This window comes from Neofelis nebulosa, chromosome X (genome assembly GCF_028018385.1).
Source record: "Neofelis nebulosa isolate mNeoNeb1 chromosome X, mNeoNeb1.pri, whole genome shotgun sequence".
Classification (NCBI taxonomy): Eukaryota; Metazoa; Chordata; class Mammalia; order Carnivora; family Felidae; genus Neofelis; species Neofelis nebulosa.
Genome location: NC_080800.1, coordinates 35,317,124 through 35,344,185, shown reverse-complemented (window position 1 = coordinate 35,344,185; position 27,062 = coordinate 35,317,124).

Here is a 27,062-nt window from a genome sequence, read left to right as displayed (position 1 = left end):
CCTGGAGAGGCAGCACGTGGGGCCACGATCCGGCCTGCTCTCTGGAAGCTGCAGATGACAGTGGCTGGTGACCCCTTCCCCCCGCCACGGAGGCCATACCTCCTTCTCGTCGGGGTCGCCTCCCCTCCCCCTGCCACAGCAAGTGGGAAGTAGGATTTCGAGCGACCGTCGGGACGTCCTTAGACGCTGTTCGGTGGAGATTTGGGGAGCCAACCCCGGGCAGGTGAGACGGAGGCTCTCTGGAATCAGGAGACTGGGAGCACCATTGCCAGGACGGCCCTCGGATGTTATATGTGCTGCTCAGACGTGGGACGAAAAGCAACCTAGAGGCCCTGTTACCTTGGCCTGGGTCATAGAGGCGATCTCGTGGCTTGGGGGAGAGAGCCGTTTGGAAAAACCTGCATCTTCGCTGTGCTCTGGGCTGTTGCACGTGAGGGTTTGGGTGGAGGATCCTCAGGACGGCCCTGTAGGAGGGCTCGGTCCAGTCATTTTACTTCTATGAAGAAACTGCATGAGGCTTTGTCACTTGGCCAAGGTCACTCAGCGGTGGTTGATGGGCTGACCCAGGCTCTCCACGTCTCTGGGCAGACTTTTGCTGTGGGTGTGGCTGCCTTCCTGTCACCCAGTTAGCCGTGGTGGCCGGCCCTCCCTTCGGCTTCCTCCCAGGAGAGAGGTAGGTCACCCGTAAAAGGGAACAGCGGCCCGTCGTTCTCCGGCCGCTCTTTCCTGGGACAAGGCAGCAAAGAAAATGGTGGAAGGGGTCATTTTCGGCCTGCTTCTCCCCACCTATCCCTCCTCCTTCAAACCTTGCTTTTCGCCACATCGCTGTTGATGGGAGCAGGACCCAGGGATCACAATTTCTCCGCAAGGGGATGAATGGGCTGGGGGAGGCTGGCATTTCGACAAACCAGACTGGGAAAGAGCTGGGGTCACCCTGCTCGCCTGACCTCACCCCCCCTCCCCCACTCACACTTTGCAGAAATCCCCCAGCCGAGGGTGTGGGCCGTGTTGTGGGTCTCCGTGGGAAGACTTCATGCTAGAACGTTCAGTATCTCTGGCCTTCATTTCTGGAAGCTGTACTCCTGCCTGGAGGCATCTTGTGCCTTTAATGGCCAAAGTAGCTGCTGGTTTGGGCAACCAGCTTTCTTTTCTGTTTGGAAAGTCAACGCCCCTGTGCAGTGACAGACGTACGTTGTACGTGGACAAGCTGGGGGGCAGTCGTGGCCCTCAATTTTCTCACGGCCCCTTGCATTTTACCCCTGCTGTAGTCCCCCTCCCACACTGACTCCGGGCTTGGCCGTGTGACTCGCATTGGCCACGGGACGCGATCCGATATGATTAGCACAGGTTGCAAAAGTGCCTTTGCATCGGGGCTTGCCCTTTCTTGGTGTTTCTGAGGCCCTTGCAACCGTCCGCGTGTGAATATACCTGGGGTACAGCAACATGGGCCTGGATTAGGCAGGTGGAGGTATGTGGCCCACGCGGGTGACAGCCAGCCCTGGCCACAAGGCATGAGTGAGGCCCTCCGAGACCAGTCAGTGCCACGTGACCTGCCAGCTGACCACAGCTACGCGTGTGAGCCCAGGTGAGTCCGGTCGAACCACCCAGCCTAGCACAGCCCAAGTTCTAGGCTCGTGAACTGATAAATGGTTGCTGTTTTAAGCCACTGAGTTTGGGGGCGTTTTCCCATTGTGGTAGAATGTAAATTACATACAAGTTGCCGCTTTAGCCATTAAAAAGTTTTTTTAATGTTTATTTATTTTTGAGAGAGAGAGAGAGAGAGAGAGAGAGAGAGAGAGACAGAGCATGAATGGGGGAGGGACAGAGAGAGAGGGAGACACAGAATCTGAAACGGGCTCCAGGCTCCGAGCTGTCCGCACAGAGCCCGCCGCGGGGCTCGAACTCACAGACCGCGAGATCAGGACCCGAGCCGAAGTCGGACGCTCAACCGACTGGGCCCCCCCCTCCCCCGCCCTGGGCGCCCCCTACTTTAGCCGTTTTTAAGTGTCCAGTTGGGCAAGTATCACCACCATGTCTCTTCCAGGACTTGTGCATTGTTTGAGAAGGTTCTTTACATAGGAAAGCACAACGCTTTACGAGCGGTGGGGCTTGCCCCCACCTGCCTGATTGCCTGGCAGTGAGTCCGCCTCTGAGAGGAGCCGGGTGGGAGGCTCGGGCCGGGCCTGGAGCTCCAGCACGCCACCCAGCCTGAGCTGGAAGAGAAGCCCCTCCCGGTGGCCACTCTACCCCTCGCCAGCTGCGGGTCCCACTGTGGAGCCTGCCCGCTTCTCAGGAATCGAGGCAGCTGCTGGTGGCCGAGGCGGCGGATGAGCCAACACACCTCTGGCCTCCCGCCCTCAGGCACATTCGCTGGCGATCCTGCGGGAGCGGGAAGGACAGACACAACGTCTCCATGGTGGGTGGCGCAGAAATTCCTAGGAGCTCAGGGGAGGGACACGCCTGGGCTTGGTGTTTACAGAGCCGTCGCCCGGGGCCTGGCACCTGACCTCGCGCTCCAGGATGAGCTGTGACAGCTGCTACCTCAGCCCTTCTGTCCTTGCCACTTCCTAGCTGTGTGACTTTGAATGAGGCACTTAAGCTTTCTGGGCCCGTGTTTTCATCTGGGAAACCAAGATGAGGGAAGTGCCCTGACCTAGAGCAAAGATTAGAGGGGCCAGTGCTGGGCATCCTTACAGATGTTAATTACTTATTTACTTATTTTGAGAGAGAGCAAGAGAACGCACGTGGGGGAGGGGCAGAGAGAGAGAGAGAGAGAGAGAGAGAATCCCAAGCAGGCTCTGCGATGTCAGTGCAGAGCCTGGCGTGGGGCTCGAACTCACGAACCGCGAGATCACGACCTGAGTGGAAATCAAGCGCTGGACGCTTAGCCGACCGAGCCCCCCAGGTGCCCCCAGATGTCATTGTGTGCGGCAGCTCTGATCCCCTGCCCCTGCCCCTATCTTTATCTTACCTCATACTTTGTGGGCAGGGGGTTTTAGAAAGAAAAGAGACAGGGACTTGGTAGTACCAAAAATTACGGCTTGAGAGACGCCTTCGGTACCAGCCAGGGAAACACTCATTGGTCTCTTGCATGTGACGATCTATGGTTTTCTTCAGACTTGACGTTCAGGTTAGGACCCTGGGGTGGCCTGAAGATGTGGAAATAAATAGCCGGGTGGGGGATGAGGGAAGAAGGAGGGGGTGAAGGAACTTTTGGAAGCTTTGCCAGACTGCTATAATATTCATTTTTTTCAGCTGCTTAGGTACTAAAACTTCTGATTTTTGGTTAGGCACACAGTCACCTAGAAGAAACACGATGTTTCCCGCCCTCTCTTACTGTTAGGTATGGCTAAGCCACGAAATACTAGCCAATGTGATGTCATATCCTGAGACAGCTTCCGGGAACTTCCTTAACAGACAGCTGCCTCATGCCCTTTGCCTTTCTTCTTCATCATCACTCCCCACGTCATACTGCCTGGAATCCAGATGTGATGGTTGGAGCTCTAGGCAACACTTTGGGCAATGAGGACGTTGTCCCCCCCGCACCCCCCCAAGGGGGCAAGGACGCCAAGGACGGCACAGCACTGAGCGAATAGAACCTGAATCCTGTTCCATTACTTTTGGTGTGTTCACCAACCACCCTGGCTTTTGTGGCTTAAAATAGGCATTTTATTGTGCTCGTAGATTATGTGGGTCAGGAATTCGGGCAGGGCTTGGCTGGGCAATTCTTTCACTCTTGGTGGTGTTGGCTGAGGTCACTCAGTGGTACCTGAAGGGCTGGTCTGGAAGACCCAAGACAGCTTCACTGGCCGGTCTGGAGGCCGAAATGGATTACTAAAGATTGGGGGTGCCAACCAGAGCGCCTATGCATGGCTTCTCTGTGCGCTTGGCGTCCTCACCGCATGGCGGCCTCAGGGGTCGTTGGATGCCTTCCACGAGCCCCAGGCAGGAATGTTCGGGGAACAAGGAGGAAACCGCGTGACCTTTTAAGATCCACTCCCAGAAGTCTCTTACCATCACTTCTTCCAACTCCATTGGCCCAAACTGTCACAATCACGCGCAGAGTCCAGCGGAGGGGAACGGACGTCCCCCGTCCTTGACGGGAGGAATGTCGAAGTCGCATTGCACAAGAGCACGAGGGATGAGAGACACTGCTGTGGCCCGCTCTGGAAAATACCACCTGCCACAGCCCCTGGGGGTTCAGGGAGCAGGGCCACCATACCAGCCCCGACTGCCTAGCTGGGAATTTGAGAAGAAACACGCCTTCGGCTCATCTGAGCCGTTCTTGTTTTTGATCCTTGTTGCTCAGAGTCAAACCCCGTGCTAACTCAGAGAGCTCTGCGCCCCGCGGGCTTGAAGGGACTGGAGAAAAGTGAAGGACGGTGTAGCCACTTTCTGAACTTGGTATGAGTTCGTGCTTGGCTAAAATTAAGATGTTATCTGGGTACACATTAGCCGTATGCACACAGGAGTGTTAGACAACCGTAGGGATATTTCAAGGGCCATGGAATGAAGAGAGACCTCTCCTGGCGCAAACCCAAGACACTTTGCTTCAGGTCTCAGTCTGGGGAAGCCTTATTCTGAGAGTCCCCTGTCCCCAGTCCGATAAGGCCCCAGAGCTTGTCCCTGGTGGCTGTAACTGAGGGAACCTATGGTCCTGGCGGGAGGTTGAATAAAGCGGTCATCTTATCCCTTGCCAGAGGTTTCCAATTCCAGCGTGAGAGAAGGGGGGGGGCCGACCAGGAGGCCGATCCCCAGCACCTCCTGGGGTATCATGGGGCCAGAGGCCAGCTCTGGCGGCCGAGGGCTGAAGGTCACTTGTCCCAGGTCTCTGAAGCAGGGGAGTGTGGTGGTGGTGGTAGTGAGCAGGAATGTTCCAGAGTCTCTATCAGCCAGAGGCTGAGATGAAACACAGCTACCAGGTCACCACAGGTGAGGAATGTCCCTTTTGGCCTAGACTTGATCCAGGAGCTCAGAATCTACCGGCTGATGAAGTTCCCCGGACTCAGGAGAGAGTGAGAGGAACGTTTCAGCAGAGCGGCTCACCTGGAAGCTTCCACAGCCGCGCTGCTGAGTTCAGTCCTTACTTGCTGCTCCCTAGCGGGGTGGCCTCGGTTGGGTGACGTCACTGTGCCCAAGTTTCCTTATCTGTGAAAAGGGCCCTACCTCACGGAGCTGTTGACAGAGTGAGACAGTGGACGTTCAAGTGCTTAGCCGGATGATTTAGCCGCGGCGATTCTAGATCAGCAAGCCCAGGGTGAGGTGGGGGGCGATCTGGTTGGTTCCTTGGGCCCCCCTGGTAGCTGGGCCCTGGTTTCCTCGCAATGTTGTCAGAAGCACCAGGAGGCTGGTCCCTCTTTGCACGCACGACGCAAACCTCTAGTTGTATCCCGACTCCCAACAGCTCATGCCAAAGTCAAGGGGTGGGGACATGTACTCCGTCTCTAGTGAGAAAATCTGCAAAGTCACACGTCCAAGGGGTGCGGGTGGGATCATTCTAATGCAGGGAGGGGAGAAGGATTGGGCGACAATGATCCATCTATCGCTGTATCCGACAGCCTGTAAACCATCCCTCGAAACCATACGAAATAGACCAAAACCGGTGTCCAAAGTCCCTACGTCAGCAGTTACAAAATGGGCGTGCCCGCGTGCGCGTGTGGTGGGGAGCCAGCGGGGCCGATGGGGGGCTCGCTATACCTCCCCACCCCCCACGACCCCTGCCCTAACCTAAGTACCTTGTAACTTGCTGCCCTGGACTCAATAAATATTTGTTGACTGACTGATAAATACCGGCTGACATTCACAGGGACAAAGCGAATCCCGTTGGGGTTTGGACTGCATGTCAATGAATCCGAAGATGACCTCCTGGCTGTGAGTCATGGCGAGGCCCCACCTCCAGGTTCTATCTCAGGAAGAGTTTCTGGCGTTCCTTCTTCTCCTCCCTGCCCCCCAACCCGACAGCCTCATAGTGGCCCATCCTGTGTCTCTCCTCCGGGAGGTACGGTTTTTCTCTGGATTCCCCCCACCCGGGTAGGACGTCTGGGTCTGGCACGATGCGCCCTCCCACCATCACCTCCTGAGCTGTCTGCACCGCCCAAGCGTTTCTGGGCTTCACCACGTCGGGCAGCCACCGGGTGGATGTGTTTTCAGACGTGGTTATCTATGTAGAGACCCTGGCCGCCGTGGGTGATGGCAGGATGTGTGCAAGGCACGGTCCCGGCCAGGAGGAGTGGGGATAAGACACACGTGTCCGCCAGATGCCGGGGCCGTGAAACCAGGGGGGTGCACGGGTGGGACGGATGGGGGGTGCGCTCTGCGTGGGGGAAGCAGTTGCCTCTCTGTAATCATGTAGGACCCGGGGAGTCCGGTCAAATGCTGGTGAAAGGCTGCTAAGAGCAGAGCGGGGGGCCTTCTGCCTCTGCCTCCCAAGGAGGAGAGCCAAGACCGGGAACCAGCGGGAGCCAGGACGGCCGGTCTGCACATCAAAGGAAGGCTGCAAGCTTTAAGTCCTGGGGGTAGAGTTTTGCTGGCGAGGGATCCCATTTGTTTTTATTCTTATTTTAAAATAATTATTATTTCTTCCCAGCGATCAAAGTAAATCATGCCCTATTGTGGAAAATTTAGGACCGACAGAAAAGGGTAACAAAGACAGTAAAAACTACCTGTAATTCCCTAGGCAGACATTAGCGCCGTTAACATTTTAACGCGGCTCCTTCCAGCCTCTCGTGTGTGGAGAGGAACCTTGCTCTCTGGGTTCAAGTCGGTGCCCTTTAACACGAGCTGTGGCATTTTAGAGAAGTTATTTTACTCCTCTGTGCCTCAGCTTTCCTGTCTTTAAAATGGGGAGGTGAGGGGCGCCTGGTTGGCTCAGTCGGGGGAGCGTGCAACTCTTTAAATGTATTTATTTTTAATGTTTTTTTAAATTTATTTTTGAGACAGAGGGAGACAGAGCATGAGCAGGGGAGGGGCAGAGAGAGAGGGAGACACAGAATCCGAAGCAGGCTTCAGGCTCCGAACTGTCAGCACAGAGCCCCACGCAGGGCTTGAACTCACAGACTGTGAGATCATGACCTGAGCCGAAGTCGGACGCTCAACCGACGGAGCCACCCAGGCGCCCCTGGGGGACTCTGCGACTCTTGATCTCAGGTTGTGAGTTCGAGCCCCACGTTGGGTGTAACGATTACTTAAAGATAAAATCTTAAAGAAAATAATAAAATGGGGATATGAATAGTACTTTCTGTATAGGGATGTTGCCAGGATGGAATGAGCTGATTCTTGTTAAGTGCTGGCATATAGTAAGTGCTTAATAAATGCTAAGCTCTTATCAGCAGATTTCCACGTATCACAATTAGATCAAGCTCTTTAAAATTTTTATACGCTGTTTGCTTTCTCATCTCAAGTTTATTATAAGCGTTTTCCTCCACAATTAAAAACTCTTACGGAGCGTCATTTTGGGCGGCTTCAGAATTTGCGCCCCATGGAATTCGTCATAAATCAAATTCGGCATGATTTCTTTAGCGATTTTCTTGTGGCTGGACACTGAGGCTATTCTCATGGTTTTGCTAATATAAATAATACTGCGATGAACATCTTTGTCAGGGGCTCCTTGAATTTGTTCACAACATTTTTATGTTGCTATGAAAGTGTAATGTACTTGTTCTAGAAAAAAAAAAAAAAAAAAAAACCACCAGGAAGGAGGTGTTCTGGGCCAGCCTGCAGTCTGTCTTAGAGGCAGCATAAACACGGCCAGCAGCATAAACACGGCCAGAGTTAAATAACAACCCCCAACAATATGCAGGACGTCACAGGGCTTTAAGTGATTAATTGCCAACTAAGCACTATGAGTTTCCTAACCAGCAGTGTTTGCTCCAAGTGACCAGCTGGGACGTGGAGAGTCTTTAGGGTTTTTAAAGAACGCTTTGTTCTGCTGTGTGACAGGTTTTCCGGAGTCTTTACCAGCCAGGAAGCTTCCTTTCCTAAGGGCCTTTCGGATGAGGGGAGCTCTAAATATCCTCGGTAGGGAGGTCCCTCTCCCTCACCCTGTCCTCTGGCCCCAGTCAATCTGGAGGCTGACTTAGAGGTTAGAGCCTGCTCTGGTCTCAGCCCACTGCCCAGATCTCCTCTGCAAGCCGTGTATACCCCGTGCTGCTCAGATGACTCCCGCCCCACTGAAGGAGGGAGGGTCTTGGGCAGGCCTGAAAGGGATGTGCCCAACCCAGAGCGAGTTCAGAGAAGGAGGGACCGCTCTGAAGAGAGAACCTGGGGCCCGTCAGGAGCTTCCGAAAGCGCGTGGGCTACGCAGGCAGAAGGAGCTGAGGTACAAGGGCTGTGGCTGTTTCTTGCCATCCCTGTGTGTGTGTGATGCTCCTCCCATCAAGAGGAAAGGGGCGCCTGGGTGGCTCGGGGGCGGGGGGGTTGAGTGTGGGACTCTTTTATTATTATTATTATTATTATTATTTTTTTCAACGTTTTTTATTTATTTTTGGGACAGAGAGAGACAGAGCATGAACGGGGGAGGGGCAGAGAGAGAGGGAGACACAGAATCGGAAACAGGCTCCAGGCTCCGAGCCATCGGCCCAGAGCCTGACGCGGGGCTCGAACTCACGGACCGCGAGATCGTGACCTGGCTGAAGTCGGACGCTTAACCAACTGCGCCACCCAGGCGCCCCGAGTGTGGGACTCTTGATTTCAGCTCAGGTCATGATCTCATGGTTCATGGGTTTGAGCCCCGCCTCGGGCTCTCTGCTGTCAGCACAGAGCCCGCTTCGGATCCTCTGTCTCCCTCTCTCTCTGCCCCTCCCCAGCTCACACTGTCTCTCTCAGAAATACATAAACATTTAAAAGAAGAAGAAGGAGAAGAAGAAGAAGAAGAAGAAGAAGAAGAAGAAGAAGAAGAAGAAGGAGAAGAAAGAGCTAGTCTATTTCCCCTCCCCTTGAACCTGGCCTTGTGACTTGCTTGGGCCAACAAGAATGCAGTAGAAATGTTGCCGGGGGCCTTAAGAGGTCTGACGGTGTCTGCTTTCGGTCCCTTGAAGAGAATGCCAGCTGAGAAGCCCCAGCTATCCTGCTGGGGAGGGACCGAGCGGAGGAGAACGCTTCAGCCAACAGCACCGGCTGCCAAAGATGTGAATGAGGCCAGCGCGGGTGGCCCAGACCCAGCCAGACTCCCGACCCAGTGCAGTCACAGGAGTGACTCCAGCTGATGCCATGGGCGACGGGAGAACCACCCGCCGAGCCACGCCGGCCCATCAGTCGTGCGAAGAAGTCAATGGCCGTTTTAAGCCATGACGTTCGGGGGTGCTTCTCAGGCCGCAGTAGATAACCCAAACCACCGCTGTTTCAAATACAGTTTTCGAGCGTAATTCGTTCTAGAAACATGCTTGTAATGCAAAGCCCTCGTATATCAAAGCGGATTTCCAGCACGCTTGGCTCCGTTGTGATCACGTGACATGCGGCTGCTCGGTCGACTTGTGTTGCAAGACATCGCTCGTTTATCAAGTTAAAATTTATTAGAAAAGCCGGCCTGTCTTGTGGAACACCCGCAGAACAAGTTACTCGCAGTCCAAGGTTTGCCTGGATTTGAAAGGCTGTTTCGGGGAAGAGGAGCAAGATGGGCCCTTGCATACCCCAGGGCTCAGCAGAGGCCGGGACCCTGAGGCACTGACAGCCATCTAATAAGGGGACCGCGTGTGACCTCGCTGCGCTCCCTGCAAAGCACCAAGGAAAGGCTGAGGCTGCCTGTCAGTGTCTGGAAGGGGACTCGGGGGACCAGGCGGCTGGCACACTGTCCCGCCTGGAGCTCCTTTGATCCTTTGCTTCTCTCCGGCTTCATTCTACCCGCTCCCCACAGAAGGCGCTCTGATGCCCCGCCACAGGCCCCTGCTGGAAGACAAGCCCAGCCTCCTTCCTGCCCCATCACTGTGGGCTTTTGTCGGCCTAGGCATTTTCCAAGTTGATATGCCACGTCTTTCAGAAGGCTTGTCGTGTGACCTTGCTCCTTTGGAGCACATGCCCCCCACCGTCGTCCACGGCGCCCAGATTTCAAGCTCCCTAAAGAGACAGACCCTGTTTTATTTATTTAGCTAGCCACCTAGAGGCTGGATCTTCCCTCCCTTGGCCCTACCCGGGTAGGGTCTGCAGTTCCGAAGGGGACTGGCCGGGAGCAAGTCCCAGAGGGCGAGGACAGGCCGACCCCAGGGGGCGATCTCCTGAGCTCAGCGGCCAGGGACTGGTTTGCCCCATCTGTCCTCCACGGCCGTGGCTGCCGTGAGTGTTCGGGAGGGCCTCTGTCAAGCTTGCATGCGGAGCTCGGAGAATCTTCCTCAGAGAAGCAGGATGTGTATACACACACGCGCGCACACACACACACACACACACACACACTCAGCACTCAAGCACGGAGACCGCCTCAGGGGAGACACCGTCTGCAGGAACCAGACTCCACAGCCTCCCCAGGGACTCGTCACCGCGTCTCTCGTCAAAATGTCACTTGTCAGGCGTGGTTCTAGCTCAGCGGAACTCACCCCCTTGCTCACGCTGAAGGAAGGGCCTCTGAGGGGAGCGGGCTCCGCGGAGTTTCCAGGCGGAGGCTGCCTGTCTTGTCCTTGGCAATTTCTTGGACTGGCCCCAAGAACCCTAATGAGCCTCCAGCATGAGGAACAGCCGCCGCGGTGGTTATCAGAGGGACCATACAGGGCTTCGGGAACAAGCCCGTCTTCTGCCGCGCGTGGGGCATCGTTCAGGCTACCTCTCCCCAATTCCTGGAGAGTAACAGGTTTGAGCAACACTTGCTCTCCCCTCTATGTACAAAGAAAAGGAAGAGAAAAAAAGGGGGGCATCTCGGATCAGTGGGGGCAGAGGCCGGGAGGGGATGGGAGTGGGGGAAAGTGATCTGAGGGTAGGCAGGCGGGGAATGGCCTCTGCTTCCGGGGCCCCAGGCCTGCTCCAAGGGGTCTCTCGATAGAAGAGGGGGGGGGGCCCTAGAGCCACTTGTGGTTCGGGAGCCTCTCGTCTGATGCCATGGGGGTCTTGTCTTCTGTGAGCAGTTCTCTCGCGCTGGGATGGTCTTGCAGCCCCCCCACCCCCACCCCCCACCCCAGCCCAGGGCAGCCAAGCCTGTGGCAAGCCTTCACAGCTGCTCTCCCTGGACACCTGCAGGAGAAAGTTCCAGATCTGCACTCACACAGGCTCCTCAATGAACAATGTAGCCAGCGTCCGCTTTGTCCGCCTGAGTTCTAGAGAGCCCCCGGAGAGAGCAAGCACATGAGCGAACGCTGGGCCAGCCCATCCAGCGACACCCTGGGCTGCGATCTGGCACCTAGCGCCGCCTCCTGCCCTAGGACCTCGGCTCAGCTGATGGGCCCCGGGGGCGGCGGAGCCTCCCAACCCGCCCCTTCCTGCTGATTCTTCTGCTCCCCAACCTGGCCCTCTGTACTTAGGCCTCCCTGGACAGAAACGGGGAGCTGTTGCTCATTCAGCCGGGGAGCGCAGTCAGCGTGGTTTGTGATTCTCTGCCCTGCCTCTGTGTTCAGTGACAAGTCGGTAGCTTCGAATCGGCTGTGGTAGAAGGATATCCTCTACCGAAATTGGCAAATGTTAGAAATTGAGCCTCCCACCCTCCCCCCACCACCCCAGAGCCGTGGGTTGCTTAGACCGGCACCTCGGGCAGCTGAAGGGGCGCACGACTGGCGACCGCACCCTCTCCTCAAGGGCGGCCTTGTGAACGTAGGCGGGGCCAGGCACAAGCTCCAGCAGGCCTTGGGTGGGCTCTTCTCCAGAGGCAGCCTCCCTGGCTGTTTACCTAAGCTGTTCTCAGGTATTTCGACACCCCCCCCCCCCCCGCCCCCCGGCTACAAACATCATTTTTCAGGTTCTTGAGCCTCGAGAGAGGCAAAGCTCACCTTGAAAGCCAGAGAAAAACTCGCTTTTGCCTTGGGCGTTTCGGACCGGCAGTCCCGGGACAAGAAGTCAGGCTGCGGCACAGAGGGGCATCGAACCGGAACCTCCCTTCTCTGACGCCGCTTGCCAATACCCCTTTTCTTTCTGTTCCTTGCCATTTTAGGTCTGGGTTTTTGCTCAGGACATTGCTCTCCCTGGAATAATTTCTTGCCCTACCCACTTGGTAAACGCTTTCTGTCCCTTTAATTCTGCTGGAAGGGGTCACCTTCTTGGGAAGCCTTTACCAACTCCCAGCTTTACCCTTCCCCACCCCCCCCACCCCCACCCCCACTACTCGCCCTGGGCTCCTACCTACCTACTGGATCCTCCACTGGAGCAGCTGTCACTTGCTTGTGGAATTATAGTCTCCCCCCACCCCCTAGGTTGTGACTTTTGGTCCCTCTCTTTCCAGGGCATTTCTTTGACAAATATTTTCTGAGCACCCATTCTGTGCCTGGTACGGGTGATGGTGAGTGAGGGAGCTTGGCCTCCACTCCCATGGGGCGGCCAGTCTGCAGGGAAGCATGACAATTACGGAGGCAATTGTGATCAACGGTGACGCGCACAGTCCCCCGGAACTGGGGACCCCGGCAGCATGCAGCAGGGATATCCACTCCAGTTGGAGACGGGAGTATCCGGTAAAGCTTCCTGGGAGTAGTGACTTTTCATTTGAGGCTTCCAGGAGGAGCAGAGCTCACTAGATGGGTGAAGAGTTAAGAGGGAGGGGGTCAGGAGCACGTGCAGACCTGGGGGCACGGGGAAAGGGGCAGATGTTGGGGCTGGACGGTAGTGGGCTGACAGGTGGAGTGGGAGAAGTGGCTGCGGAGACAAATCCATCAAGAAGTTCAGCTGCAAAGGACCAGGGAAAGAAGGGGGGGGGGTGGTACACAGCTGGAAGGGGATAAGAGAGAGAAGAGCATGTTAATGGCCGATGGGAAGGGGGAGAACGGTGTCATAAGGGAGGGAGGGTTTCGAGTTTTGCTGTGTAAAACAGGATACGACACAATAAAACAAAACTGACCGAAACAATGAAACAATTCAGTTCTTTGGCTGCATTAGCCACATTTTAGGTGCTCAGCAGCCACAGGTGGCTAGTGGCCAGGAGAGCACAGATACAGAATAGCTCCATCATCCCAAAGAGATCTATTGCACAGCGTGCCCTAGACTTCGAGCAGCTGGGATCCCGAGTCCAAGAGCGGGACCGGCTGTGGGATGGGCAAGGAGATGCTCTCCCATTAGAACCAGAGGGCAGGTGGACAGATGTCGGGGAGTCTAGTCTGTGACTCCCATGGTCTCCTTGAAGCAGAGGGGGAGGGGCAGGTGGGGGGCTGATGTGGACGCTGAGTGGAGAATGGGGAGCGGTGCCGCAGGGGGTAGGGTAGGCTGGAAAGCAGCTGACCAGGAAGACGTCACATGACTAGCAGGCATGGTACGGGTGGTGCCAATCAGCAAGGCGGAGTGATACCCTCCTGCTGAGCTGGGCCCCTCAGGAGCAGGCCCAGAGAAGGGCCAGCTTGGATTCCTAGTGGCCTGATGTTAATCTAGGCAGCCGTGGCAATGGCACAGGGGGACCGAGGCCCCTCAAAAACGTGGCTGGCTGGAGGGAGGGGGCCCAGAGCCGAGGGCCTCAGAAGACGGGTGGCTTTGTGTCTGGTGACAGGGAGGTCCTTGATGTGCCCAGGAAGTTGGGGGCCGAGGAGAAGTCACTGGAACGGGAGATCTAGCTATCAACCGCTGAGAAGCAAACTCGCAAAATGTCGTGACTTACAACGTCAACATTTAGTTTGCTCATGAATTGCTACTTGGACCGCGCTGGGCAGGGATAGCTTGTTGATTCCACTCAGCGTCAGCTGGGCAGCTTGCAGTGATGGCACTTGGCATTGAGTAGGGTGGCGCAGAGGCAGGGGGTTGGAATCATTTGAAGGCTTACTCGTTCACCTATCTGGTGGCTGGTGCTGGCGGTTTGCTGGGACGTGAACTGGGGCTGTTGGCTGGAACACCCTCCTTGGCGGCTTCATGTGGCCTGGGCTTCCTTATAACATGGTGCCTGGGTTCTAAGGGTTACTGAGAGAGAGAGAGAGTCAGATGGATGCCGTATCTCCTTTTATGATCTAGACTAGGAAGTCAGCAGCATGGCTTGGGCCCCATTCTACCCGTGGAGGCAGTCGCAAAGGATGGGCCAGGTTCACATGAAGGAGGAACAGACTCTTCCTCTTGAAGGGGGCTGGTGGCAAAGTTCTGGAAGACCAGAGCCGCATGGGACCAGAAATAGTGCTGTGGCCATTTCTGGAAAGTACAACGTGTCACGGAGCCCAAGGAGCGAGAAGCCAAGGTCTTATCTGTTCCCAGGAGAGGAGATAAAGACGTTGGGCCAAGTTCAAATTCCTTCGATTCACTCATCCCACTAAGATTTATTGAGCACCTACTATGTTCCAAGCTCTGTTTTAGGTGCTGGAGATACACCTGGACAAAAATCCCAGCTCTTAAGGAGATGACGTGGTCGTGGGGAAGACTGAGTAAGAACAAGGGGCCCCCCCACCCCCACCCCCACCCCCACCCCCGGGCGCTGAGTCTTTGCCCCAGGTGACCGCCTAGTTCGTAGCCGCGCAGGAACCGGGGCCAGCAAAACAGGGGGCACGTTGGACCCCGTATCCCCAAGGACTCTTCTCCCTGTCCAGCTTCCGAGCTCAACAGACCTGGGGCTCCTCGGAGAACAGTACCCCAGGGTTTGTGTCTCCGCACCATGGTTCTACTCCAACAGAAAGCTGAAGGGGCCCAGAAGGAGCGGGTTTGAGCTGGAGAGGGCCCAGGGAGGAAAGAACGTGGGGATTTAATTGGACTCAGCGAACCCTTCCCGGACCAGCCGGCGCAAACCCGCGGAGGCGGCCGCCCGTGCCCGGCTCTGCTCCGGGCCTGGGGCGCTCGGCTGAAGCGTGGCTGCGGAGGGAGGGTGAGCGGGCAGTCCCGGGGCCGCCGTCCCCCGACACCCCCGCGCCTCCCTCACTACCTGCGGGGGCTGAAAAAAAAGCCACCGGGACCGGGCTGCGGGGCGTGGTGTGAGGACAGAAGGGGCGGGGCCGAGGCGGCGATGGGGGCTCGGTGGGGAGGGGGGGCGGAGATCGGGGCCAGGGTGGGGGGCGCCCGCCGCGTCTCGGACCACAAAGGGCGGGGGAGCTCGCCCGGCGGTCGTAGCGAGCGGTATTGATTGAGGGGCGGGCGCAGCGAGCGCGCCGAGAGCGGCTCCATCCATTAGGGCCGCTGTTCGCCTCCAATTAGAAAAAAAATCATTACTCAGCAGCCGGCAGCGGCCTGCGCGCCGCCCGGGACCGCCTGCGAGCGAGCGAGCGAGGGAACGGCGGGCCTCCCCCCACCCCCGCGCTCCCCACCCCCAGCCCCCGGCGCCCCGCCTCTCCCGGCCCTAATGACAACTATTAGAACTGCCTCCCCGCACCCACCGCCCGGCGAGCACAAAAGCGCGAGATTCATTTGGTAATCGGGGTAATTACAGCGGGGCGCGGGGGCGCACGCGGCGATGGCGGGCGCGCCGGCGGAATGCTAAGGGGCCGGGCGCGCCGCCCGTTCCCGCCCCGCCGCCCTCCCCGCCCGGCCCCTCGCCCGCGCGGCGCCCGGGGCCACGTCGCCCCGCCGGCCGCCCGCGCCCTGCCCCCACCCCGGGCCGCGGGAAGGGGGCCGCCCGGGGGCTCCGGGGCGCGGGACGGAAAGCCCCCCCCCCCTCCAGCACCACCCCCCGCCCGGCTGGCCGGCGGCCTCGGCGGCGCTCCGGACAAGATTTGCCACGTCCGGGAGCCGGAGAGCCCCGCCGAGGTCCGCACGCATAATAAATACCGGGTGTAATGTATTTACTCTGCTGCCCCCAGTTAATTTACACACCCGCGCCGCGCCGTGCGCCCTCCCCCGCGCGCGCCCCGTCCTGTCGTTCCTATTTACAGGCGCGAGGCGCCGTCCCTCGAGAGGGCTTTTTTTTTTTTTTTTCTTTTTCTTTTCTTTTTTTTTCTTTCTTTCTTTCTTTCTTTCTTTCTTTCTTTCTTTTTTTTTTTTTTTTTTTTAGAGCTTTAGGATGGATGCAACGTGTCATTAAACCTGAAAGGGGCTGTTACTTATCAGTAATGGTGTTTTCCACAGGCCTTTCTCCTCACCTGCACGGGCACAGGTACCACCTGGGTGGTGGGTAGGGGGCGGGGGTGCAGGAAGGTCCCGATGTGTTGTGGTGGGGGGCGGGGGGCGCGGTAAGCTCTACGTGGGCTTACCCGGCGGGAGGCGGCCCGGGCGGCGGGAGGCGGCCCGGGCGTCGCTGGAGGCCACCCCCACCCCCAAACCGCTCTCCACCACCTGGAGGCAGCCCCGCTTTTGCCTGGCACCAGGCTGCACCCCGCGGGAGGATTCGTCCAGAGCGGCCTCGGACAGCGGTGTGCAGGGGACTCCGCAGAAAGGCTTCCCCCTCCGCAGCCAGCAAGAAATGCAGCCTCTCGGTTGCGCGGCTCCTGCAGCAGAGAGGCCTTGTGAGCAACAGCCCTTATCTGGGGCGATTTCCCATCTGCCTCTCTGGGAAGCTGGATTGCCCTCCTGCACGGGGCTTATCTGGCCTGGAAGGGGAGGCCGGCCCAGCCATCCGCCTGCTCACTGGGCCTTGCGTGTTCTTAATGACCCAGAACAGAGTCCTCAGAGGTGAAAAACAAAACCCTGCACCCCCTTAACCCTTCCGTGCCCATCCTGGCCTGGGAGATTTCTTATCACAGATGCCTTTCTTGGTTTCAGCCAGGGACTGCCCGTTCTATCTACCTCAGTCCCACCAGGCCAAAACTTTAGACTGGCCTCCCACTGCTGGAGGAGGAGGAGGAAGGTAAATCCCAAGACAGCCCTTGGAGGACTGGGAGTGGGGAGGGGCAAAGCCCTGAAAGTGTGGGCAGAATTTTGAGAAGGTATGCATTTTTCGGATGGGAGGGTTCCTCAAGGGGTCTGTGCTAGCCCCCAAAGGTTAAGAACCATCTGCCAGCCATTTGACCCTGCTCGGGTCTTATCTCGGGCCTAACTTCATTATCAGGAAGAATGAGGCTACCCCGAAGTGGCTGTTGTGATTAAAACAATGAGATAATGCTTTAATATTTGTAAACTGTACAGGGTTCTACAAAGGTAAATTATTAATGAAGCCAAAGATGGCTGTGTGTGCGTGTGTGTGTGTCTGTGTGTGTGTGTGTATGCTCATGTACTTGTGAATTGGTGGTTTGGGAGGGGGGGTGTGGGGGGGCACTGGGATTACAGTCTCCATTTTTAGGGGACTTCTGAGGCCCCCATCTCTCTACCTTAGAACCAAGTGGGACTGATCTGGAATGTTGCCCCTGTCCTTTGAAAACAGGAAACTTGCTTGCAGGGGGCTCGATGGAGGGAGTGGGAAGCAAGGTCTTCCTGTTCAAGCCCCTCTTGTCCGCAGGAGCCTCGTGGCCTTCCTTGGGCACATAGTAGTCATCTGCGCCCAGCCGGTGCTCAGGACACTTTTGTGCAATAATTAAATCGATGGCTGGGGAGCCCAGTGGTCTCGGGCCAGCCCCACCTTCTTTCTATATTTGCAAATAGAAGAGGACTCTGGACCCTTTCCAACTTGAATGTAATCATCTCTAGGGGTGGAGGCCCCTTGGTCCCGGATCGTTGGATCCTTTCTGATCCTGTATCTACCTTCAAGGAGCTCAAAGATTAAGATAACCAGACTCCAAGGTATTTAGCATCCTCATAGAGATTGGGGTAATTCTCTTCATTCTCATACTAAGGAACTAGAAGGGGGAAAAGTTTATCTGAGGTCATGAGGCCAGGATTAGAGCCAGCGCCCCTCCCTGGTCCATTCTCTTGCACAAAAGGATGGTGGCAGCCCTGGGAGGGCACCGCCCAGGCTTCCCTTCAGTGAAGAATGTTCTGGAAGGAGTGTCTGTTAGCTGACGGCCCCCAGCTGTTGCATTTTCCCTTTGGGATCTGCTGCAGCAGTCCTGCTGAGGCCACACTTTGTCCAGGCTGTTCCCACCCAATGACAGCACGACGGGGACAGGGCGGCCAGTGGCAGGGGGGGGGGGTGTGCCCAGAGCTGGGCCATTCCGCCTGACGCAGGACCCCTCCGATGGGCCGTCTTTGCTCTGGTGCTCCACGTCAGCCTGCCAGAGACTTTTCCAGAGTTTCACTATATCTGCGGCCCTTCCCACCCAGCCTCCTTCCTTCCCTCTCTTTTCTCAAGGGTCAGACTTGCATCGTGGTCTTCCCTCCTATTCCTGTCCCTCCCCAGTTTATCCTTCACAGGCATTTCCCCCCAGTAAATCTCTTGAACTTCTAATTCCGCCAGCTTACCGGGCTGCTCTTGGAAAGTCAGTCCCAGGACCAGACTGTTCTCTGACCCAGAACTCTTGCTGAATGGCCACTCCGAGCATGAGTCTGAGAACCGAATGCCGACCGCTGCAGATCCGTACATTGAATCAAAGACTCCCCAGACTGGCTTCCGCCTGGGGCCAAGGTGAGCCAGGAGGCTGGGAGGCCCTGCTCTGTTAGAGACACAGACAGAAATCATACTGAAAGGACGGGAATCCGGGAGAAGAAGCATCATTGGCAAACAAAAGGACTGCTAGAGCCTTTGCCTGCTCAAGGAAAGTGGAGGGTTGTTTTATTAAGGAGGGGGCAGAGGTCATTAGCTTGGAGAATGTGTCATATTTGACATAAGGAGAGTGGTAATTTGAGGCTGGAGAGCAAAGCCTCCTCTGAGCTCTGGCCTGGGAGATGCAACCCACAGATGCTCTTTGCTGGGGAGAAAGGACGGGCCCTCAACGATGAAAAGAGTGGCAGGGAGGGACGCGTTGGAAAGGTCCGATGTCCTGCCGGCTGCTCCAGGGCCACCTCTGTTCATCCCCCGACCTTTGTAAAGAAGAAAAGTCTGCCAACTGTCACTTCTCCGTCACTGGCAGCTCCGAAGGCTCCCAGGACCCAGGCCAGCACCCGGCGCTCCCCCCCCCCCCCCCCCCCCCCCGCCCAGGTTCTTTTCTTTCTGGAGCCAAATTTCACTCAATGGTGCCAGGCTGCAGCCCCATGGGGACAGTGCCTTTGGTCATAAGGGGGGCAGGAGTATCTCCAAACCTTCCTCTGTTCCTGGGCAGTCCACTTCCAGGGGGCCACTGGGCACTGTGGGTCTCTCGAGGTTCCGGGGGGACGAGAGCCAGAGACCACAGGGGAGAGACATGGGAATGTGCTCCTCCCGAGATCTGCGTCCACTCCTGCCCACCCCCCCCCCCCAAACATGGGCTACGGACAGGTTACAAGGGATAGTGAGCCGAGCCTCTGGAGGACTGGAACAGCTGCCTTGGATCGGGAGTGCTGGCTCTGAGGGCCTCGTCGAGGGGGCGGGGGGCCCCCCCGAGGACCGGAGGCCTGCTTGAGCCACCTCCCCCGGGGCCCACCCTGCCTGTTCGCCACCAAGGCCTCTTCCTTCCGGTTCTCCAGGCTGGTGTGGGCTTTGGCTTGGGCCACGCCCTCAGCCTCAAACACGCTTATCTAACTTCTACCCATCCTAAGCTCCAGGAAGTTAGGGCAACCCCCACGGTAAACAATGCCAAACGTTTTCTTTCTCTGGAGCCTTTACTGTGCTAACTGAATCTTGGGTGTGTGGGGGGTGGGCGGGTGCCAGTCTTTTCCAGAGTGTTTGGCCACAAAAGGCCTCTGCCTGTCCCCCGTATCTATTAACCCTGTATCTATTAACCCTCTTCCAGAACCGGGTGAAGGGAATTTGGGGAAATACTTCTTGGAGAGAAGTGGTGGGGGGCGGGGGGGGGGGCGGTGCAGCTTTCTCCCCTAGGTCCTGCTTTCTAGGTAGTGGCCCAGAAACCCCTCTTTCTCCACAAGATGGGGAGGCAATACAGTCCCCCATCCCGTGGCCCACTTCTCCCCACGTGGACCCTCTGCATGGGCTTACCCCACGAAGGAGAAACCGCAGTCACCAGCCCAGTCCCTTTCTTGCCACACTGGCAGGGTCAGATCCAAGTTTGGGGGCCTCAAATCTATAGAGGAGTTTTGGGACCTAACTGCTTAGGGCCCTACCAGGGCCTTGGGAAGGGTCTGTGCAGGTGAAGGGTTCTGAACAATAGGCTTTATTAGCATGAGGGGTAAACCCCACCCCTGTGCAGAGGCTTACTTATGGACCTATGCGTAGCTAAGATATATCCATACGTGAAGCGTGGGTCAAAGGGATGCTTTGGGACAGCTCTCCTTTGGCTCTTTGGCATAGGTCTGCCGGGCCGCCACCCGTCTCCCTCTAGGCGGTTTGTTCCGTGGATTCCAGGAGGCAGACCCTCACAGACTGGATCCCTCGGGGAGTCTTGGCCACCGGCTTCTGGTCGGGTTTGGGCAGTGAGATGCACCCAGCAGGCAGTCTGGCTGGCAGGAGTCTAGAGGTAGGGGGATTTATTTCCCCAGCTGGGCTGCAGTTTGGTGGTGTTCCTGTGCCCACCGCAGCCCTCCCGTACAGCTGTCTTCCGCTCTGCAAACAGCCCGAGCTCTTGCCCCCTGCAGCCCAGGGCCTGGTAGCATCCTGCGACCGTCACTTGTCCCAGGGCACTTCCCTATCCCTCGTGGTTTCTGCCGTCTGCCCACACCTCTGTAAATAGTCCCTTTGCTAAACTCTGTCCAATTAACCCTCTTGTTGAGCATGCCCACAGACAGCAGGGGTGGTGCCCTGGGCGGTCCCCAAGCCATCGCGCCAATCCCAGAGAGGAGATCTTGAGATCCCCACCGGCCAATCTGACTATGCCAATGTTAGGTGTCAGTTACGTGGGGGTGGGCTTTCCACAGCAGTCCAGAGCCTGGCTGTGGACCCCCCCCCCTGTTGCAGGCTCCCCCTTCCCCAGTGTCCGGACGAGGTTATGGGAGGAGCAGGACCCCTTTGCCGTCCAACTTTCTGTCTGTTTTCTTGGGTTGGGAAGACATTGTAATTTTGAGGAATGTGATAGAATTGCCCAAAGTACATGAAAATTGGCCACATGAATTATGAAGCTTTAAGTGCTGGTTTCAGCACTGTGCCGGTAGATGGGTGACAACTGGCCGCCCCACCCCCCTTGCCCAAAGCCCTGATGTGTAGCGTCTGTTGATTTCCACGAGGTGGATGCTCACCAAGGCCAGTCTCAAGACACTCATGCAATGGCTCTGACCGTGGAGTTGGGAAGAGGTGTGCAATAGCACACCATTAAATAGCATTTCCACCACACCGATAGGAACAGATTAACGTCAGAAACGTAGGCAGTTGTGAACTGTAGCGAAGTCATTAGGAAAGCGTGAGTTTTGAGTGTTTACTACCATTGTTTTCAACGTGGTTTATTCAATTGTAAGTTTTGAGTCGTTTACATTTAAATCAAACTTACATTATTTTAATTTGTGTTAATGGGCGTCCTCCACCATTGGCTTCCTAAGCTCGTGCAAATTTAGTGATTGGCTCTCCGAGAACCCGCACTCTCCGGCTCCAGCGCCCCCATGGAAGGGTTCTATTTGCTCTGTGGCTATGGGAAGAAAAATTAGTTTTCATCAGGATAGAAAACAAAAACAAAGGAAGGTTACGAGTATTTCAATTGCGCCACCTTGTGGCACAACCTAACACCACCACACCCCCCCTTATCCGAACTCCCCCATTTTGGTCGTGTGGTGTCTACGTCTCGGATGACCAAGTGCCCCCGTTTGCCTGGGACCGGTCCTGGTTTCTGCCCACTGCCCTGGTTTAACCAACGGTTGGACCCCTTTATGTTGCCAAAAGTGTCCTGGCTCGCACAGCCGGTGATTGAGTGAGTCACCCTACTTTTACCCCACTAGACTGTAACTTCCTTGAGGGCAGGGGCTGTCGTGTTTGCCGCTGTCTCCCTCTGGCCGAGGAGGCATGCGATCCTGTCTGTTCAACGAGCGGTGAAAGTCGGAGCTACGGAAAAAGTGTTCCTGCCTCGTTGGGTACATCGATAACGCCCGGGATTTGGAAATCTTTTCGTTGCGCAGAGATTTTTATTGTAATGCGGTTGGCCCCGTAATCTCCGACCCCGCCGTCCTCCGCGCATAAAAAGCCAGGCGGATAGACGTCAGAGCCTAGTCTCCCGGGGGCGTGCGGCAGCCAGAGGGTGTTGGTCTGGCCATCTGGTGCAGGAACAGTCGAGCCGTGTGGGAGCCCAGCTGGCACGGGAATCCTTGGCTGTCCCCGGCAAACAGCATGGGGAGGAGAGCTGTGGGATCAATAGTAATTTCCTTCAGAAGAACGGCGATGTAGCGCTGTTGGCAGTGGCATTGGGCTTTCCCTGGCACGGAGGTCTCTAAATGCACTTGGCCCTCTTCGCTGCAGAACGCTGGACAGGGAAGGGAACAAGGACAGGACTTTCTTGGCCTGAGCCCAAGAGAGGTTGCCAGGTTGGCTGTGGAAGCAAGCTTTCTCTGTGCCTGCCTGTCATCGGCATAAGCCACGTAGACACTCTGAGGCACTGACAGAGTGGAAATCGTGGAAGCTGGAACATTCCCATGGGCCTGCCGGCACCTCTCAGGCGACATCCGTCTACTCAGCGCTTAGGGAGGGACTTCCGTGTGCCAGGAGCGGTGCTCTGGGCTCGGGCGGTAAAGGCGATCCCTACTTCTCACTGTCTGGAGAGGGAGGCTAAGGCGCTACCTGGCGTTTCTGGAGCGGGGCCGTCGATACTGAAATAGGGGTGAGTCCCAGGTGCCCGGGTAGCGCTTAGGAGTCTGGGAAGGATGGATCGGGCTGGAGCGGCCAATCAAAGGGCGAACAGGAGTTCTGTTGGATGGGGTAGTGGGTGTCGTGGCGCACCACCCAAATCCCCCCTTTAAGAGTGGGGGCGGCGGCCGCCCCCTCAGAATCGCCCTTAGCTCGTGGGCACTGAGCTGCCTTACCCAAGGTAGCGCCCCCCTCCCTGGGGGCCAACTTGTATTCAACGACTGGCGTATGGGAGGGAGGATACAAGGGTTCCCCCTCTTGCCTCAGTGTGGGACATCCCTGAAAGGCCATCGTCGCTCCAGAACTTTCCATGGGGTTGGCGGAAGCTTCTGTCGCAACGGCATGGTAGTTCGATTTCTCTGCCCCATCCTGCTGCCCTCACCCCCTCACAGGTGCTGTCCCCTCCAGTCAACCTGCTGTACATTGGTCTCTATCTCCGGGCCCATCTCCCAGGCAACCCAGCATAAGCCAGGGAGGGAGGGCCAGTCCTTCTCAGGGACAGAGACAGCCTGCAGATCGCCCGGAGCGGGGCCAGGCAGGTGTTCGCCGCGACGCCGAAGAGTCTGGATTTCCTCCTGTGCTCGCGAATCAGGGCTGTGATGTGGACCTGGTGATGGACTGGTAGCAGAGAGGGGCCAGTTAGTACCAGGAAATCCAGGGAAGGGAGAGAGTGGTTACATTAGGGATAAGGAAAATGGAGAAGGGGGCCTGTGGGCACCAGAGGTATCGGGAAAGTCTGCAGTCCGGATAGTATGAAGCCAAAAAAGAATCCTGGAAAGCAGATCCTCGGTCCCTAATTTGCAGTGATCAGTGAGGCTTCGTGGCATTAAAGGTCTCGCGTTGCTATGGTTCCGCCCGTGGCATGGCCTGCAAATGTTACTTTTAGCCGCCTCGTCGGCCTTCTGGCACTTCTTTAATATAATTTCTATGTCCCTGCACTGGGCCGCACGCTTCCCCAGCCTCTTAACTTTTCTAGGTTGTTGCTGTGCCCAGTTTGAGCCGGACAAGCAAGAAGGAGCAAAGCTCTGCAACCAGGTGGATGCGGGTTCAGATCCCTCACACTGTGTCGTAGCAGAACCAAGGGCAACCTCCTTAACCCTGTTTCCTCGTCTGGAGAATGGACACGATGAGATAAAGCGCGTAAACGCTTAGCGCAGGGCCTGGCATATAGCGAGCACGCCATAAAGACCTACCTTCGTTTCCGTTTTTGCTTCATTTGCTCTCATTTGCACCTTCTTCATCAGAAATGCTCGATGAGGGGCGCCTGGGTGGCTCCGTTGGTCAAGCGTCCGACTTCCGCTCAGGTCATGATCTCGCGGTCCGTGGGTTCGAGCCCCGCGTCGGGCTCTGTGCTGACAGCTCGGAGCCTGGAGCCCGCTCCGGATTCTGTGTCTCCCTCTCTCTCTGCCCCTCCCCCGCTCGCGCTCTGCCTGTGTCTCTCTCAAAAATAAACAAACATTTTTTAGGAAATGTAAAAATTCTCCGATGAGTATCCATGTGCTGTGCGGGTAGGGGGAGGTGGGGTTGGGGTGGGAAGCGTTGGCGGTAGTCCTAAGCGCAGAAGTCGCAAACGGCCCCTTCGCTGGGGTCCTTCAGAGATTCAGCCTCTCCTGAAGTTGTCACCCGCGGGCGACAACCTAACAGAGGAAGCACGCTCGCCTCTATCGCCTCCATTTGCCAGACGGGAAGACTGAGGTCTGGTGTGAAACTGACTTGACCGGGTTACCAGGGAGAGCCGGAGGTCCCGAGCCCCGGCCTTCCAGGTCTCACGGCGCGACGTGCAGGTTTATATGATCTCTGGAGGCTCACCCTTGCTGCTTCTGCAGCTGGTTCTCCCGGTCTCCCCAAAAGGTGTGAAAGAAGCCTACAGCTTTGGGGTGGGGGCGGGGCTGCCTCCTGGAGCCCAGAGAGCCGAGAGAGCCCGCCAGGAATGGCTCCTGTTTGTTCCTCCGCTCGGCTCGCCAGAAGGGCACCTCCCTCCTCCCCACTGATGTCAGCCGATGACGTCTGGGCCACATTCAGGCCATGCTGTCATTTGTCCCATGCTCATTCAGCTGATTAAAAGTCATCAATTGTTTTTTAAGCCACCAGCAGGCGAGCCACCAGGCGCCATTTGTTACTGCTTGGCCATGCTGTGCGATGCTGTTTAAACTCACTGAGCAAAGCTTTCGGAAAGCAGAGGCCAAAAGCGTTTTTTGGAGGAAAGAAAATAGGAGAGAAATGAGTGGGCCTACGTCTCTGCCGAAAGGAACAATCGGGACCGGTGGCGGAGGGGCCGGTCCCCTTTTTAGCAACTCCCGCACAGTTCTTTACAGGGACCTTCATGTCTCTCTCTGGCGAACTCATCACCGTTGTGGCTAACACATGGTTCATTCGGGGACTTTTTACTTAGTTACCCCACCTCTGAGTTTTGCCCTTAGCTTTTTGGCCAGGTTAATGTTCCCCAAACACAACTCAAGGCCACCCCTGCTCGGATACCTTCGGTGGCCGCCCATGGCTGATGAAACGAGGAATAAAGCTGTTGCCTGGTGTGGAGGTTTTGCATTCTCCGTGGGGCGGCCCGGGTCCCCCTCTGACCTTCTTGGCCACCGGGTTTCAGCCGAGGCCCACCTTTCGGTCCCCCTCGGACATGACCCTTGTTTGGTTGTCCCTGTTCACGCTGCTTCTGCGCGAGATAGCGCACCTCTCCCCGCCACCGCCCCTGCTGGACGTATTGAACACTGAGGATCTTTCGAGGCTTGTTTGGGAAACCGTCTCCATCCTGGTGTCTCTCCTGAAGCCACAAGTCTGTGTCCTCTTCCCCCCTTCCAACCACATGGGCAGCAGACGCTACCGATGCCTCACCCTATCCCCTCGCGTCCCCCATTTCTGTGCACACAGCTGCCAGCACCCGCGTCGCCATGCCTGGGGGCTGTCTCTGGCCACCCAGCAGGCAGCAAGTGCCGGGGGATTAATTCTCCCTGGGAGCCGCCCTCGACTGATGACTGCTGGAAGCTGGTGGATAAACACCCCAGCTCCCTCACCCCGTGGTAGAACATTCTGGAGTGATTGTTCCGTGCAGCCTCTCAGAGGTCCCCAGCTGGACTGAGTCCCAGTAGCCCAGGCTGGTAACCTGCCCTTTGCTGCCTCCTCCCAGATAAACCACTTGCGCTCAGATCCCTGTCTCTGTATGGGCTCCTGGGGGACCCAAGTTTAGATGGCATGTCACTTCATTTGTTCTAGTCTATTCTCCTGCTTTGGTCTATCTTGGTCCTGCTGAACTGGCCTCGGAGGCCCTGCAGATCCCAACACGGTGCTGGGCCCACAGCAGGTCCCCTGAGGTGGGCGAGTGGTGAGTGGCTCCATCTGGATCAGACAGCCCTCTAAATGAGGGAAGCTGACTTCGTGTTTTGATGGATCGGTCTCTGTGCTGCCCCTCCCCCCGCTGCCTGGCCGGCTCTTGCTCTGGAAATCTCTTTTAGCCAAGATCCCCCCAACCGTCCCCTTCCCCCCCTTTCAAGTTGGCCCATCCCGAAAGCTCCCTTCTCTGAAATGCTACTGAATTTTAATAGTGCCACTCAGCTTCGCCGTTGCCCCTTTATTTTGTCTCGTGTGTTCGTTTTCTCTCTCCTCTGAGTGCTCGCGTTCTCAAGGGAGAGGCCCACAATCCCAAGGGCTTCCTGTTGTTCGTCACTTCTACACCCGGGAGGTATCATAAGGTCTGACTCCATATGAATCAGGGAAGCTTCGTGTCATTGGCAGAAACATCTGTTTTTCCAGCCATAGCTCAGAATTTTCCCGAGTGAGAGGCTTGTAAGTAAACTCAAAGCCAAGGCCAAGTTTGTTGTTGATAGGGGCAGCAGGGGTGGGGAGCACAGAGACGGGGAAGGAGGGAGGGGTTGGATGACCCAGTGGCCGTGACCCACCTTGGCCCTGTGAGCTCTACAGCCCTATTCTTGGACTTGAGCGAGATGTCATGGATCCCACGGAGGAGGGGTGGGGTGTCTCTTATCCGGCTGAACGCGGCTTCCCCTTCAGCAGTCCTGCCAGAGCTGGGCTACATCAGGCAACGTAGAAAGCCAACAAACACAGGGAAGAAAGCCTTACATGGGCAGTGATTCCAGAATGCTCCCCTGAGGGCCACTCTCCTCATTTCCAACCTTCCTTATCAGATGAAGGAAATGTGTCTTGTTCAGGCGAGGAGGACACCGGTGTTTTATCTTCGGGCCGAGGTCAAAGGGGCACAAGTGAACCTCTCCAGGCCTGGAGTCGCCGCCGAGCACCTGGAAAGAGCATTTTCTCCCTTGGAGACGCGGTTTGCATTTCCACCTCGGCTCCAAACAGAAAGCCAGGCCGGCCTCGAGCTATACCGTGGAAAAACAACCTCTGTGCAGCAGTCGCTCTCACA